At 42.5% G+C, this 17,811-nt stretch overlaps 1 protein-coding gene and 1 pseudogene across 3 annotated transcripts in view; one reads left to right on the plus strand and one right to left on the minus strand.

The window, feature by feature from the left end:
* Positions 1-13,625, minus strand: part of LOC140363093 (uncharacterized) — a 26,132-nt pseudogene extending 12,507 nt beyond the window's left edge.
* The window catches only part of LOC140362610 (neural cell adhesion molecule 2-like), a 535,654-nt gene that overhangs the window by 224,057 nt on the left and 293,786 nt on the right, over positions 1-17,811 (plus strand). The window lies entirely within an intron of this gene.

Raw genomic sequence — 17,811 nt, forward strand, 5'->3', positions numbered from 1 at the left:
GTTACAGAGTTACACAGTTACACAGTTACACAGTTACACAGTTACAGAGCTACAGAGTTACAGAGTTACAGAGTTACACAGTTACAGAGTTACACAGTTACACAGCTACAGAGTTACACAGTTACAGAGTTACACAGTTACACAGTTACAGTTACAGAGTTACACAGTTACACAGTTACACAGTTAAACAGTTACAGAGTTACACAGTTACACAGTTACAGAGTTACACAGTTACAGAGTTACACAATTACAGAGTTACAGAGTTACAGAGTTACACAGTTACAGAGTTACACAATTACAGAGTTACAGAGTTACAGAGTTACACAGTTACAGAGTTACACAGTTACACAGTTACACAGTTACAGAGCTACAGAGTTACAGAGTTACACAGGTACAGAGCTACAGAGTTACAGAGTTACAGAGTTACACAATTACAGAGTTACACAGTTACAGAGTTACACAGTTACAGAGTTACACAATTACAGAGTTACACAGTTACAGAGTTACACAATTACAGAGTTACACAATTACACAGTTACAGAGTTACACAGTTACAGAGTTACAGAGTTACACAGTTACAGAGTTACACAGTTACAGAGTTACACAGTTACACAGCTACAGAGTTACACAGTTACAGAGTTACACAGTTACAGAGTTACACAGTTACAGAGTTACACAGTTACAGAGTTACAGAGTTACACAGTTACAGAGTTACACAGTTACACAGTTACAGAGCTACAGAGTTACAGAGTTACACAGTTACAGAGTTACACAGTTACAGAGTTACATAGTTACACAGTTACAGAGTTACAGAGTTACACAGTTACACAGTTACAGAGTTACACAGTTACAGAGTTACACAGTTACAGAGTTACACAGTTACACAGCTACAGAGTTACAGAGTTACACAGTTACAGAGTTACACAGTTACAGAGTTACACAGTTACAGAGTTACACAGTTACACAGTTACAGAGTTACAGAGTTACACAGTTACACAGTTACACAGTTACAGAGTTACACAGTTACAGAGTTACACAGTTACAGAGTTACATAGTTACACAGTTACAGAGTTACACAGTTACAGAGTTACACAGTTACAGAGTTACACAGTTACATAGTTACAGAGTTACAGAGTTACACAGCTACAGAGTTACACAGTTACACAGTTACAGAGCTACAGAGTTACACAGTTACAGAGTTACACAGTTACAGAGTTACATAGTTACAGAGTTACAGAGTTACACAGTTACACAGTTACAGAGTTACACAGTTACAGAGTTACACAGTTACAGAGTTACACAGTTACACAGCTACATAGTTACACAGTTACAGAGTTACACAGTTACAGAGTTACACAGTTACAGAGTTACATAGTTACACAGTTACAGAGTTACACAGTTACACAGTTACAGAGTTACATAGTTACACAGTTACAGAGTTACACAGTTACACAGTTACACAGTTACACAGTTACAGAGTTACACAGTTACAGAGTTACACAGTTACAGAGTTACACAGTTACACAGCTACAGAGTTACAGAGTTACAGAGTTACACAGTTACACAGTTACAGTTACAGAGTTACACAGTTACACAGTTAAACAGTTACAGAGTTACACAGTTACATAGTTACACAGTTACACAGTTACAGAGTTACACAATTACAGAGTTACACAGTTACAGAGTTACAGAGTTACACAATTACAGAGTTACAGAGTTACAGAGTTACACAGTTACAGAGTTACACAGTTACAGAGTTACACAGTTACACAGTTACAGAGCTACAGAGTTACAGAGTTACAGAGTTACAGAGTTACACAGGTACAGAGCTACAGAGTTACAGAGTTACAGAGTTACATAGTTACAGAGTTACACAATTACAGAGTTACACAGTTACAGAGTTACACAGTTACACAGCTACAGAGTTACACAGTTACAGAGTTACACAGTTACAGAGTTACATAGTTACACAGTTACAGAGTTACACAGTTACACAGTTACACAGTTACAGAGCTACAGAGTTACACAGTTACACAGTTACAGAGTTACACAGTTACAGAGTTACATAGTTACACAGTTACAGAGTTACAGAGTTACACAGTTACAGAGTTACACAGTTACACAGTTACAGAGTTACACAGTTACACAGCTACAGAGTTACACAGTTACATAGTTACACAGTTACACAGTTACAGAGTTACACAGTTACAGAGTTACACAATTACAGAGTTACACAGTTACAGAGTTACAGAGTTACACAATTACAGAGTTACAGAGTTACACAGTTCCAGAGTTACACAGTTACACAGTTACAGAGTTACACAGTTACAGAGTTACACAGTTACAGAGTTACATAGTTACACAGTTAAACAGTTACAGATTTACAGAGTTACAGAGTTACAGAGTTACACAGTTAAACAGTTACAGATTTACAGAGTTACAGAATTACAGAGTTACACAGTTACAGAGTTACACAGTTACACAGTTACATAGTTACACAGTTACACAGTTACAGAGTTACACAGTTACAGAGTTACACAGTTACAGAGTTACAGAGTTACACAGTTAAACAGTTACAGAGTTACACAGTTACAGAGTTACACAGTTACAGAGTTACACAGTTACAGAGTTACAGAGTTACACAGTTACAGAGTTACACAGTTACACAGTTACACAGTTACACAGTTACAGAGTTACACAGTTACAGAGTTACACAGTTACACAGTTACACAGTTACAGAGTTACACAGTTAAACAGTTAAACAGTTACAGAGTTACAGAGTTACAGAGTTACACAGTTACAGAGTTACAGAGTTACAGAGTTACAGAGTTACAGAGTTACAGAGTTACACAGTTACAGAGTTACACAGTTACACAGTTACACAGTTAAACAGTTACAGAGTTACACAGTTACACAGTTAAACAGTTACAGAGTTACAGAGTTACACAGTTACACAGTTAAACAGTTACAGAGTTACAGAGTTACACAGTTACAGAGTTACAGAGTTACACAGTTAAACAGTTACAGAGTTACACAGTTACAGAGTTAAACAGGTACAGAGTTACAGAGTTACAGAGTTACACAGTTAAACAGTTACACAGTTACAGAGTTACACAGTTACACAGTTACACAGTTAAACAGTTACAGAGTTACAGAGTTACATATTCAGAGTTGTGTTTCTTTCCCAGCTCTCTGATTGGTCCTTGTGTTCTACGGCGGAGTTTGTGTTTTTGATGACTGAAAATCCATATCCAGATATATACGCTCATAGCCTGGGCAACCAAATTGTCGATTCCCTCTTCTTGTTCTTCTTCCGGCTTTGTTGATGTCGGCCCCTGGGGGCCGTGACTGATGTTGTTTATCATCTCTGGGCCCAAGCTAATTGGGGGCAGCGGAGGATGTGCAGATTGAAGCTTGATTACTGCCTTTCTGGCTTTCATGTACTACAAATAAAAATGTAGACGAAAAATGAAAACAATGTTGCTTTTCACTGCAACAATACGTTTTTCTCTGTGTGTCATCGCGTACGCCAAAGTAGATGTAACTTTTCCTGCACCAGAAAAGTCACATGGTGCACCTTCATCACGCCAGTCAAAAAGTATCTCCTAAAGTCTCCATATCTGGCCTTGTGATCTGCGGCGCCGTGTTTGGACAGCTGAGTGACACACACAGGTTACTCCATCATCATGCCATCTCCCTGATGCTTTGCCTGGCAGTTCTATTTCCTTGGCGACGCGGCGGTGACAGCAAACGGCTACATGCAGGCGCTGAAAAGAGGGCCCCAGGGAGACGGCTGGCGCACATTGGCTCCGTTCACCTTAAATGACTTCATACTCGGCGAGCAAGGGCAGCGCAGGCGTGCAGACAGAAGCAGCGTCCACACATGAAAGACCTACAGCCGTATTTACAGCCGACGTAATGGACTTTTAAGGTCAGAGTAAACAGGGCACGTCCGTCTCAAAGGCTTTGTGCAAGATGTTTGGTTTAGGTGGAATGTGGAGCTTTGTAAGTCTTGTGGCTTGAGTTCTTATCTAAATAATGTACAGCAGCGTTAGCCAAAGTAGCACAACAACAACAACAACAACAACAACAACAACAACAAGACTAATGACGAATGTAAAACTATATATTGACTGAAGTTGCATAATCACAGTTTGAATAACTGATAAAACTGGTAAAAATACAGACCTAGACCACTCATGCCAGACAAACAATATATAAATTTGATTGCTTTTTCTTTTTGGACCTTTCTTTATTGTGATTAGAGATTATGATTAGATTTTGGGGTTTAAATGAAGAACGACGTGACTGTGTGACGCAGATGTCGATCTTTTGCTCCTGTTTGTGTTCAACTGACTGCAGATTACTATCTTTTGGAATTCTTGCTATTTTCTTGCTATTTTTCACTCCTGAACTCTAAACCAGACACTTCCTCCATTCCTCCCAAATGAAAGCATTGATTGCGCTTGTTAGAATTATTTTCGTAGCTAAATGCCTTTGGTCTAATGAGGCGAGTCCACCATCCAACCAGTCTCTGCTGCAGTGGACTGGAAACTCTCATGTCTGTCAGTGATGCCAGCGGCCCACCAAACATTCAGCTTTTGCATGATGGGATCTTGACGATTGGCAGTTTCCAAACTTTCTTACTTGGACAAGTCTACGGAGAATAGGGCCGCCCATTATGCTGTGAGTTTCTGCTGAGAAATCTGTTATGCAAAGTGAATGCATCAGAATAATGCACAAAAACAAACCCAAAAGCATTCCCAAAGTGCACATTATAGCTAGCCATGAGCAAAATTAACGTATATAGACACATGGGAAAAGTTAGCATGCTTAGTTAATCTGCTAATATTTTAGTTTGAATGAAATATAAACCACCACCAACATGTTGAGCCAGTTAGCGAGTCAGAATGCTTTGGGAATTTGCTGTCCCATCCAAAAGATGAACAAGGATCCTCAGTTAACAGTTAATACGATTAGCGTGGGTTGTTTATGAGGGTTAAATGAGTACAAGCTACATTTAAATGTGCGTTTTCAACATTTACCCGCTCCGAGGATCAGCCAAGCGCTGCCTGGATTTTCAACACGACTGTCCTCGGCTGAGCGGCTCCATAATGAAAAACATAAACCCTGCTTTATTCTTTGTGACTCAAAATGTCATTTTTGTGTTTTTTCATATTTAAACACAGCCAAGTGTAACTCCAATACCGAACGTCCTCAACCATTATTCTCACTTCTAAGTCTTAATATACAGACGTGTGGTCAGTGGCCGTGTCGGCGAGCGCAGGAGCATTCGCCTTGTGACATTGTGTAGGTCTAGACTCCGCCCTGTGGTATTGTTTAGGTCTAGACTCCGCCCTGTGGTATTGTGTAGGTCTAGACTCCGCCCTGTGGCATTGTGTAGGTCGCATTGTGTAGGTCTAGACTCCGCCCTGTGGCATTGTGTAGGTCCACACTCCGCCCTGTGGCATTGTGTAGGTCGCATTGTGTAGGTCTAGACTCCGCCTTGTGGCATTGTGTAGGTCTAGACTCCGCCCTGTGGCATTGTGTAGGTCCACACTCCGCCCTGTGGCATTGTGTAGGTCTAGACTCCGCCCTGTGGCATTGTGTAGGTCTAGACTCCGCCCTGTGGCATTGTGTAGGTCTAGACTCCGCCCTGTGGCATTGTGTAGGTCTAGACTCCGCCTTGTGGCATTGTGTAGGTCTAGACTCCGCCCTGTGGCATTGTGTAGGTCTAGACTCCGCCCTGTGGCATTGTGTAGGTCTAGACTCCGCCCTGTGGCATTGTGTAGGTCTAGACTCCGCCCTGTGGCATTGTGTAGGTCTAGACTCCGCCCTGTGGCATTGTGTAGGTCTAGACTCCGCCCTGTGGCATTGTGTAGGTCTAGACTCCGCCCTGTGGCATTGTGTAGGTCCACACTCCGCCCTGTGGCATTGTGTAGGTCTAGACTCCGCCCTGTGGCATTGTGTAGGTCTAGACTCCGCCCTGTGGCATTGTGTAGGTCTAGACTCCGCCCTGTGGCATTGTGTAGGTCTAGACTCCGCCCTGTGGCATTGTGTAGGTCTAGACTCCGCCCTGTGGTATTGTGTAGGTCTAGACTCCGCCCTGTGGCATTGTGTAGGTCTAGACTCCGCCTTGTGGCATTGTGTAGGTCTAGACTCCGCCCTGTGGCATTGTGTAGGTCTAGACTCCGCCCTGTGGCATCGTGTAGGTCTATTCTTCTCCCTGTGGGGTGGCAGTGTCAAAGCCAGTAGTGAAATGCGTGGTGGAGCCACACATAGTTGAATCCACATCTCATTAGGAGTTGGAACCTTTGGCCTGAGATGGGTCGGCACAATCATGTCTGTTTTTGGAATATTGGCATGGTTCATTCAGTTCATTCTGAACATGTCCTACTTTGGTTGTTTGGACGAATACACGACTTACTCCTAATGTAGACGCATGCTGGGTGGGAAACAGACTTTAGTGCTTACATTGCTTTTCTAATTATGTTCTAGCCTTAGGACAAAACATTTTTGGTCTTTGAGGATGGCATGGCAACTTTTGATAGCATTCATATAGCTTAATATCCCACCAGGAAAATAAACTCTCCTGTGAATTGCAGCGAAAGTGTGTGCGTGTTCAAGCTTGAGGGGTTGGCTTGGGTCGTCATTAGAGTTTTTCTGTTATGTTTTCACTCTAATTTTCACCATTTACAGTCCATGGTTACCAATCCCTTTAAGTCAATTTGATGTTCTTTAAAATCATTGCGAACTGTATAGTTGAAAACATATTGACCCAATGTTCTGCATTTCTTCCATTTTGTCCCACCTTCTGGTAAAAAGAATAAATATTGTGCTCCTGACTCCTGATCCACCATTCTGGGAAGTCTCAGTGTCAGTTTGTACTCCAAACACACACAATTAACCTAACATTATTTTTTTTTAAAGGCCTAAACATTTAACTTCAAGTCTCAAAATCTAATGTTTAGTTAAATTAGCTTCAGCTTTGAGAAAGGAATTGTCAAATCCAAATAAATGCCTCCAACAGCAGCTTTACTCCTTCATATATTTACCAAAATCTAGGCGGGATTTGAAATCCGTTCAGGGTAGAGTCTCAGCGAGTCTCAGCTCTGCAAAGAGTCCAGCCAAATGTTTGTGCTCCGAAGGATTTCAAAAAACAGCTTCAGTTTGAATTTGGAGATGTTTTAGGAAAAATGATTCATAATGACATTAAAGGGTTGAGATATGGAGCATGGAGCATTGGCCCATGGGGAGGTTGCTCTGTGGGCCGGCCATTAAATGCTAATGCAGTTTCCCCTTGAGGACCTCTTGTTAAACCTCAACATGTCCCAGTCAGCACTTTTTCCTGTGGTAATTAACTATAATTCGTAAGTTAAGAGCTCTAGGAAATGATGGTGCAAACTGGTCGGGACTCAAACCACATAGAGGAAGCTGTAGTTTATTTTTATGTGTCACAAGATCTTTTCAACAGGGTGGTTTTAGTTTCCCAGATTAGTTTTAGTATTTAGAGACCAAAAAGTTAAGTGAACGAACTTCCAATACAGTTCAAATTCAATTCAATTTCAAATGCAGAGAAGACTTCTCTGTTTTTTGGCTGTGTAGCCTTCTTACCCCAGAGCCTGCCAGCCTCGAGGTTAGTTTTCTTATTGACTGCAGTGTTAAATACTTTTGGACATGATCCAGTTTTGATCCTTTACATAGACTTAGAGTTTAGCTAAGATCTCTGCTGCTCCCCTCTCTACAGTATATACAAAAAAAGAAAGAGCCTGCCAGCTTCACCCAGCCTGGCGCGAGCTGTCCCCATGCACATAAAGAAGGAGCTGGTGGCGTGCTGATAGTGCCAGAGAGAAGCCCAGGAGTGTTGGCGATAATGGCCTTCTGCTGGCAGCCCGGAGAGGCACGGCGGCAGGTGTAGCGCCCGCTTTACCACCGCCTCACCTCTGCCACTGATAAGGCAGGGCTCAGGCAGGTGATCTCTTCCTCCCACAGCAGATAGGAGAGGGCCTCAGTGCACAGAGAAGAGGCTGACTGCACTGAAGTATTCTGGGAAAGTGCCTGTGAGAGTCGGTGTCGGGAGCAATGAAAAGTGAAAAATGGTGGTGCAGGAGGTGAGGATGCAGTATCAGTGAACTGGAGTGAACCTGCGCATGCTATTCTTATTCTGAGTAAGGCTTGTGCTAAATTAAACCATAAAGAATTCCATGAGAAATATATTGTATTTATTTAACTAGAAACGTCCCACCGAGATGTTTCAGGGGAGTCCTGGCACCAGAGGGGAGGAGCCTATTGTACACGATTTTAAAGGGTGAGAAAACCTACACAAACACAAGGAGAACATGCAAACTACACACATTGCTCATAAGATTATGGCACACTTCCTTAACTCCTTCATACTCTGCGTTTGGCCCCTCCATGAAGCGGTGCCGCTGGGACGAGCTGTCAGGAGCAGCTCAGGGACTCATCTCCATTTATGCTGCAGGTTTGACACGGTCAATCCTGGGGTCAAACCTGTGACCGCTCAGCCACTCTGCTGTTATTATCACGATGATAGGGTGACCATGGCTTGACAACACACACACCCAAGTGTGTGTGTGTGTGTGTGTGTGTGTCTGTGTGTATGTGTGTGTGTGTGTGTGTCTGTGTGTGTGTGTGTGTGTCTGTGTGTGTGTGTGTGTGTGTGTCTGTGTGTGTCTGTGTGTGTGTGTGCTCTATGTGTGTGTGTGTGTGTGTGTGCTCTATGTGTGTGTGTGTGTGTGTGTGTGTGTGTGCTCTATGTGTGTGTGTGTGTGTGTGTGTGTGTGTGCTCTATGTGTGTGTGTGTGTGTGTGTGTGTGTGTGTCTATGTGTGTGTGTGTGTGTGTGTGTGTGTGTGTGTGCTCTATGTGTGTCTGTGTGTGTGTGTGTGTGTGTGCTCTATGTGTGTGTGTGTGTGTGTGTGTGTGTGTGAGGGCCACAGGGAGAAATGAATCAACAATGTCTGTGGTGGCGATGAAGTCAGACAATGTCTGTGGTGGCGAGGGACGATGTCCCAGGGTCCTCTGTCCTTAGACTCTCCTTCTCGGCCAGGAAAAACTACAAAAAAAACCTCTTTGGGAAAAAAGCGTAGAAACCTGGAGGAGTTCCAGTGAAGGAGAGATCCGACTCTCACAGACGGACAGACGGACACAAGGAGACTGGAGCTGGACCCACTCTTCAGGCAGATGAGGGACCGACTGAGGCGAACTGGAGCCACTCTTCAGGCAGATGAGGGACCGTCCACACAGGGCAGGGACCACTTCACCAGGGGAGGGGCATCTGGGTCCACAGGTCCTCAGGAGTGAGAGAAAGAAAAAGAAGGCGGTGAACAGTTTGCAAGTGGAATCAAAAAATAAATATTGTTTGATAGCATAAGTAGTCAGAAGAAGAAGAGGATAGTGCTCAAGCTGTCATACTTCCCCCAGCACAGTTACTCCTAGGGCAGCGTAGCTGAAGCTGTGGGTTTATCTTTCTGTTCCTAACTAGTCTGACCATAAGCGATTTCGAAGAGGAACGTTTTAAGCCTGGACTTAAATGAAGAGACTGTGTCAGCATATTTAACATGGGTCGGGAGCTGATTCCATAACACAGGAGCTTGGTAGCTAAACGCTCTACCTCCTACAGTACTTTTAGAGACTCTTGGGACCACCAGAAGGCCAGCATTCTGAGAGCGAAGAGCTCTGTTTGGATGATATGGTTCTATAGCATCTTTGAGGTAGGATGGGGCCATGTCATTTATGGCTTTGTAGGTCAAGAGTAGAATTTTGAATTTGATTCTAAACTCGACGGGGAGCCAGTGAAGAGACTTCAGCACTGGCGTAATGTGCTCTCTTCTTTTTGTTCCTGTTAGTAATCTTGCTGCTGCATTTTGAACCAGTTGAAAGCTTTTTATGGAGCTTTTAGGACACGCTGCAAGCAGGGAGTTACAGTAGTCTAATCTAGTCGTTACAAATGCATGGATAAGTTTTTCAGCATCACTTTTAGGCAGGATTCTTCTGATTTTGGCGATGTTGCGCAAATGGAAATAGGCTGTTTTACAAGCTTGATTTATATGAGCTTTAAATGAGAGCTCCTGGTCAAATAAGACTCCAAGGTTTCTTACAGTAGAACTGGAGGCTACACTGACATTGTCCAGTGTGACTATCTGCTCAGATAGAGAGTCTCGTAGATGCTTAGGACCAGCACAATGACCTCGGTTTTTTCAGGGTTAAGAAGCAGGTAGTTTAGTGTCATCCAGGTTTTTATCTCCTTCACACAAGCACTAAGTCTGTCTACTTGATCGCTCTGATCAGGTTTCATTGATAAATACAGCTGAGTGTCATCTGCATAGCAGTGGAAGTTAATGTCATGCTTTCTGATAATGTTGCCTAATGGCAGCATATAAAGAGTAAACAGAATTGGACCGAGTACCGAACCCTGTGGCACACCGTAAATTACTTTAGAGCTTGGTGAGGAGCTCTGGTTTACATTAACAAATTGGAACCTATCAGATAGATAGGATTTAAACCAGCTGAGGGCTGTTCCTCCAACACCTACATCACATTCTAACCTCTGCAGTAGAATGTTGTGGTCGATGGTGTCAAACGCTGCGCTGAGGTCCAACAGAACCAGGATTGAGACCAGTCCATCGTCAGCGGCTAATAACAAATCATTTGTGACTTTAACTAGTGCAGTTTCAGTGCTGTGGTGGGCTCTGAACCCTGACTGGAAAACTTCAAATAAGTTATTGTCCTGCAGGTGGCGACAAAGCTGTTTTACTACAACTTTTTCAAGGATTTTAGAGACGAAGGGAAGATTTGAAATAGGTCTGTAGTTTACCAATAGGTCGGGATCTAGATTAGGCTTTTTCAGAAGAGGTTTAATGACTGCATGTTTGAAGGACTGTGGAACATAGCCACTTTCGAGTGAAGTATTTATTATATTAAGAATAGGGTCTATAATTAGGGGGAGAATGTCTTTGATGAGTCTGCTTGGAATGGTGTCTAGGACACAAGTGGAGCTTTTAGAGGACATAATGGCTGAAGTTATCTCTGCTTGATCAGCAGCTGTGAACCTTTCTAGGTTTACAGGTGGATTTATATGGGACGTTAGATTTACAGCTTGGGCTAGTTCAGGGCTAATAGCGGGGGTAATTTCATCTAATTTATCTCTGATTGTTTTTATTTTATTATTAAAAAATAGGAGGAAATCATCAGAGCTAAGTGTAGCTGGGATTGAGGGCTCTACTGCACTGTGACAGTTTGTTAGCCTAGCTACAGTGCTGAAAAGGAATTTAGTGTTACTTTTGTTGACTTCTATTAGATTTGAATAATATCTGGTTTGGGCCTTACGCAGAGCCTGCTTATAGGACAGCAGGCAACTTTTCCATGCTTTTAGGGATTCTTCTGTGTGAGAGCGACGAAATAATCCCTCTAACTTTCTAACTCTTTGTTTATGTGAACGCAGTTCTTGGTTGTACCATGGGGAGGCGCACTTTGGCCTAATGACCTTCTGTTTTAACGGCGCGACAACGTCAAGAGCAGACTTCAGAGAATTCATGGTCATGTGTGTGTGTGTGTGTGCTCTATGTGTGTGTGTGTGTGTGTGTGTGTGTGTGTGTGTGTGTGTGTGTGTGCTCTATGTGTGTGTGTGTGTGTGTGTGTGTGTGTGAGTGTGTGTGTGTGTGTGTCTATGTGTGTGTGTGTGTGTGTGTGTCTATGTGTGTGTGTGTGTGTGTGTGTGTGTGATTGTGTGTGTGTGTGTGTGCTCTATGTGTGTGTGTGTGTGTGCTCTATGTGTGTCTGTGTGTGTGTGTGTGCGCTATGTGTGTGTGTGTGTGTGTGTGTGCTTTATGTGTGTGTGTGTGTGTGTGTGTGTGTGTGTGTGTCTATGTGTGTGTGTGTGTGTGTGTGTGTGTCTATGTGTGTGTGTGTGTGTGTGTGTGTGTGTGTGCTCTATGTGTGTGTGTGTGCGTGTGTGTGTGTGTGTGCGTGCGTGTGGTGTGTGTGCGTGCGTGCGTGTGGTGTGTGTGGTGTGTGTGTGTGTATGTGTGTGTGTGTGTGTGTGTGTGTGTGCGTGACTGATGCTGTGAGTTTCTTCTCATTTCTGAATCAAACATCTATACATCATAGACGATCATCAAATCTATGATGTATAAATGATTTATAGATTATGTATAAATGATGTATAGATGATGTATATATGATATAGATGATGTATAGATGATGTATAGATGGTATAAATGATGTATAGATGATGTATAAATGATGTATATATGATGTATAAATGATGTATATATAATATAGATGATGTATATATGATGTATAGATGATGTATAAATGATGTATAGATGATGTATAGATGATGTATAGATGATGTATATATAATATAGATGGTGTATATATGATGTATAGGTGATGTATAGATGATGTATATATGATGTATAAATGATGTATAAATGATGTATAAATGATGTATATATGATGTATATATGATGTATAGATGATGTATAGATGATGTATAAATGATGTATAAATGATGTATATATGATGTATAAATTATGTATAGATGATGTATAGATGATGTATATATGATGTATAGATGATGTATAAATGATGTATAGATGATGTATAAATGATGTATAAATGATGTATAGATGATGTATAAATGATGTATAGATGATGTATATATGATGTATAGATGATGTATAAATGATGTATAAATGATGTATAAATGATGTATAGATGATGTATAAATGATGTATAGATGATGTATATATGATGTATAAATGATGTATAAATGATGTATAGATGATGTATAAATGATGTATATATGATGTATAAATGATGTATATATGATGTATAGATGATGTATAGATGATGTATAAATGATGTATAAATGATGTATATATGATGTATAAATGATGTATATATGATGTATAAATGATGTATATATAATATAGATGATGTATAAATGATGTATAAATGATGTATAAATGATGTATAGATGATGTATAAATGATGTATAGATGATGTATAGATGATGTATAGATGATGTATAGATGATGTAGATGGCAACAACCACATATGTTCAGCCTCTTAAACCACTGCACCACCAGAGAGCACGATATATACCATTTTAAATGGTCCAGCTCTCAGAATGAGATAAATGGACAGGTTTTTACTTATAGATATCTTCTCCCCTCGACCATTTGTAAACGTATGTTTGTCTTTGCGGCTGGACTCATCAGGCCGTAAACCTAAAGTCATAAACTCTGCGGTGCATTGCAGTCACATTCAAAGTCTGCCTTGTAGCATGGCCTTGTGTGAACTGCACGCCGTCCTGATCAGAGTAAACAGTCCTTTTATCAAATGTGCAACGCCATCCTCCCGGGAAGCCAAAGTTCGTCAGGAGTTCAGACTAATTAAAATCTATTTAACATGCAATTATTCAGTCATTTATCAGCGGGCCCCTTCTGACACCCCACCCTTCCTTTTGTGTTATTATTTCCGCACTCGCGCCTACTTTTCCTTACCGAGTTCAATTAGCCAATTAGCCCGCGAAATGAGCATGGCTAAGTGATCCATTATGAGTGTCAGCAGCACCGGCGTTAGCGGAGGGGCGCTCATGCCAGCAGGGCCCTGAAAGATGCCACGCTGGATGCAGATTTGGGAGGAAATATTTGGAGTGGTTATCGGGAGCGGACAGACCGTAAGCTCGCCGACTCACGAGCTGCTCGTTCATCACATTGTTTGCCAAAAGCCACCGTCTCCCAAATGTGCATGCGACTAATGTGCTTCATTACAGCTGTTTGGAGTCAGGAAGTACCAGCATTTGTACCAACATCAAACCACTGCTCTGACTTATACTTCTGACTTAGACTCCCACTTTGAGTGCTACGGAAAGTGCAGTATAAAATGTATGCATTGTTGTCATTAGTATTAGTAATACTGCTGCTGCTGCTGCTGCTGCTGCTGCTGTCATTACAGAGACATGAACCGTAAACCCTCTGACCCTTACACAGAGGGTTCTGACCTCATGTGACCGCGGCCTTTACAAAGCTACCCAAACAAGCACAAATTAATAATAACACAACTTTGCGAGATAATGATGAGGAACTGTTTTATGACATAGAAAAGGCTCCTGTACATGAGCATTTACCCTCGATTTAGACCTGTTCCAATTATTGCCAGTGATTGTGTTCTTCATTACACGGCTGTGGGGAGTCTTAGAAATATAAACCATTTTGCTGAATCACCTGCTTTGTTTCTGCAATTAAAATAATTACTTTTGACATCTTAACGACTCGTGCAAAACACACTGTCAGCCGCCTTTTATTGAATGTTTATAAGAATTTATAAGTACAAGCTGCAGCGACTGCTCCAACACATAATCACCAGTGAGGCTCATAATGACAGGAATATGAGCCACGTATGTAATAGAGATTCTACTTACATGTCAGGACCTGTGTCGTTTAAGACGTTACATGTGACAGATGCTCATCAGCTTTTCTAATCATTCAGTTTGGTATCCATGGAAACGCTTGACCGTTACGGCCGCACCGCGCGGCTTTGAAGGACACCAACGTGAACCTTAACCTTGACCTGACATTCAGGCATGAAGGACGTTAGTCTTGATATGGAAATGTTGTGCAGAGCGCTGCCCGGTGGTGGAGTGGTTAAGTCACAGCACGTATGTGAGGAGTTTGAATCCCAACTCAGACAGTTTGCTGTATGTCCTCCCTTCTCTCTCATCCCCATTCCACACTCTCCTTTCTTGTCTTATAAAGTCTACGGGATGAAAAAAATAAAATGTTTTGCACTATTTTTTAAAGCATTTACCCCTGAACTAAAATATTTACCCCTGAACTAAAGCTTGGGCTGTTGTCTGTCCTGGGACAAGGATTTCATGTGTCTTGACATGAAAGTGTTTCTCCAGTGGAGTTGATCTAAAGCCATGATGGGGGGAAATGTTCCACAGTGGCATTAATCCTCTCCATCTCATGTGTTCACTTACAGCGAGCGTTATTGCTCAGAAAGGCCTGGAAAAGTGTCTTAATTCTTAAGCAGGGTCATGGAATATGGGAGATATTTGGCACAAACACTTCAACACATTTCAATCTGACATTTGACACAACTTTACTATTACTTGACCTTATTATTCGCAAATATCGGTTATTGATACCACGGTTAGACATTTATTGGATATCGGCTCCCTCCCTAAATGGGGTCACCTCTCCACTGATCTGACTTGGAACGTGTTGGCATCAGCATTTTGTCTCTATGGAGATAGGCGAGTTTAATGCCCTACAAGGGAACATTCCAGACAAAGCAACATATCCTGCATGGAGACCAGCGCCATCGTAACAGTCACATCCTTAAAATGTATTTATTAAGATGGAGAAAGACGTCTTGTCTTCAGCACTGGGAGAATATGGAATAATGACTCTAAATGAATTATTTGGTTTAGTTTTAATCAACATCAAATAATGACATGAAGGATTTGAACTGAACTTCTTTAAATGCAGTTCTTTCCATGCCGCGCTCGTTTGAAGTGAGTCCTCCGTCTGAACATGTCCCGAGCAGACTCCTGCTTGATGGATGGCATGTGGGCTAATGCTCCTGTGGCATGGCGACGCACCACATGCTCGCCGGACCACTCCCCCCTCTCTAAATGGTAATGCCTCCCCACAGGCTCCACCGCACAGCCCCACATTCAGACCCTCCACCGGCCCAAGTCACCAGCTTGTTCCGGCCTCTTCTGTACGCGCTCCAAGGGATTTCTTTTACGGCTGTCCAGCTGGGTCGTGTCTCATCCAATCACACTGCATCTCACACGCCATTGGCCCAATCACCTAGGGGCATTCACGGACCATTGAACCAATCGTGTTGCTGCTGTCCAGCTTTGGCCCACCCACAATGCAGCGACTGGGCAGGAGCTGCTGGTTTGGCCTCTCGAGCGGCTGTAACCTCCACTTGTTTAACCAAAAGTCATACAAATAAATGGTGGATCTGAAAAACTCGAAAACTACAACATTCTAATGGTGAATTGTGAATTGTAAAAGCCAAATTTCATCTTTTTGGATTTTGTGCTCTGGAACTCTGGCACTCCCACTGAAGCTCTCATTCCGAGGTGTTTTCAAACCAATCTGTTTGTGCCTGGAGTGTGAAACATTCCCAAGATGTTGTGGCGATCTCTTCTCAAATCCTGTTTCGTGGTCATTGTCGAGACAAGTGGACACGCCGTGTTTTTCTGTCCATACTGGGGACGTCATTATTCCACATCGGGATATGTTCAACGCTAAAGAAAGACAAAGACAACTCTGATACTTGGTTGTCATGTGTGAGCTGCTGTCCAAGTCATTTCCCTTTTGGATCGGTCAAGTTTGAAATACATTTTCTGCTGCTGTTTGTTTGAGGAATTTCATTTGACCCGATAAACGTCCTCTGACCCGAAATACTTCAAAGCACAATCATCATATAGCTTTTATACAAGACTTCAAGTACAATATGAAGTGTGATGAATTCACAGTGAGTCACCTGAAATATGGACTGAATCCTTTCTGTCCCATGTCACACCTCACCGACCCAAAAGAGTGTGTATTTCTCCCTCTTTAGTGGCCCTTCTGTTCCAAACATACATTCAACTCCTTTCCAAATCTTAAGCACCGTAGAACTCTCGCTGACAACTTAACCGGCTCCAAAGGCACAACCGGGAGTTATGGCTAACGTCACAAAACAAGGTCCTCGTCTTCTCCTGTAAACAAGCCAATCTGCCGAGTGTGATTTATGAGTGAGCTCAGCTGCACCGGCTCTGCTAATACGGCCGCACGCTAATGCTAACGCTAATTGGCTATTCCAAAAGGCCCTTTTTAAACACGCAACTTGGTCCTGTATCCATGGATTCAGGGTCAAGGGACCACCAAGCCAAGGTCACTCACAGAGGCACATGCAACACCACGGAATGAGTGAGTGAGTGAGTGATGAGTGATGAGTGAGTGAGTGAGTGAGTGATGAGTGAGTGAGGGAGTGAGTGAGTGAGTGAGGGAGTGAGTGAGTGAGTGAGTGAGTGAGTGAGTGATGAGTGAGTGAGGGAGTGATGAGTGAGTGATGAGTGAGTGAGGGAGTGAGTGATGAGTGAGTGAGGGAGTGAGTGATGAGTGAGTGATGAGTGAGTGAGGGAGTGAGTGATGAGTGAGTGAGTGAGTGAGTGATGAGTGAGTGAGGGAGTGAGTGATGAGTGAGTGAGGGAGTGAGTGATGAGTGAGTGAATGAGTGAGTGAGTGAGTGATGAGTGAGTGAGTGAGTGAGTGATGAGTGAGTGAGGGAGTGAGTGATGAGTGAGTGAATGAGTGAGTGAGTGAGTGAGTGAGTGATGAGTGAGTGAGTGATGAGTGAGTGAGGGAGTGAGTGATGAGTGAGTGAGTGAGTGATGAGTGAGTGAGTGATGAGTGATGAGTGAGTGAGTGAGTGAGTGAGTGATGAGTGAGTGAGTGAGTGAGTGATGAGTGATGAGTGAGTGAGGGAGTGAGTGATGAGTGATGAGTGATGAGTGAGTGAGGGAGTGAGTGACAAGAATGAAAGCATGTCATTTCCAATTTGAATTAGCGCGTTCAGGAGTGCGGTGCTCTTGTTAACAAGCGTTCCATAATTCTGTTTATGCATAATGTCATTTCACCAAGAAAATGAGACAATGCATTATTTCAATTTGCTTTTAGCAGTGGATAATTTGCACGGTAATTCCTGAGGTTTTCTTTTTTCAGTCAGGTAAGATAGGTGAATGGAGACGAGTGAATGCATGCATAGGGAAACATTT

The sequence above is a fragment of the Eucyclogobius newberryi genome, unplaced genomic scaffold (genome assembly GCF_026437365.1).
Source record: "Eucyclogobius newberryi isolate DKJ021-1_F unplaced genomic scaffold, fEucNew1.0.hap1 SCAF_1, whole genome shotgun sequence".
Lineage (NCBI taxonomy): Eukaryota > Metazoa > Chordata > Actinopteri > Gobiiformes > Gobiidae > Eucyclogobius > Eucyclogobius newberryi.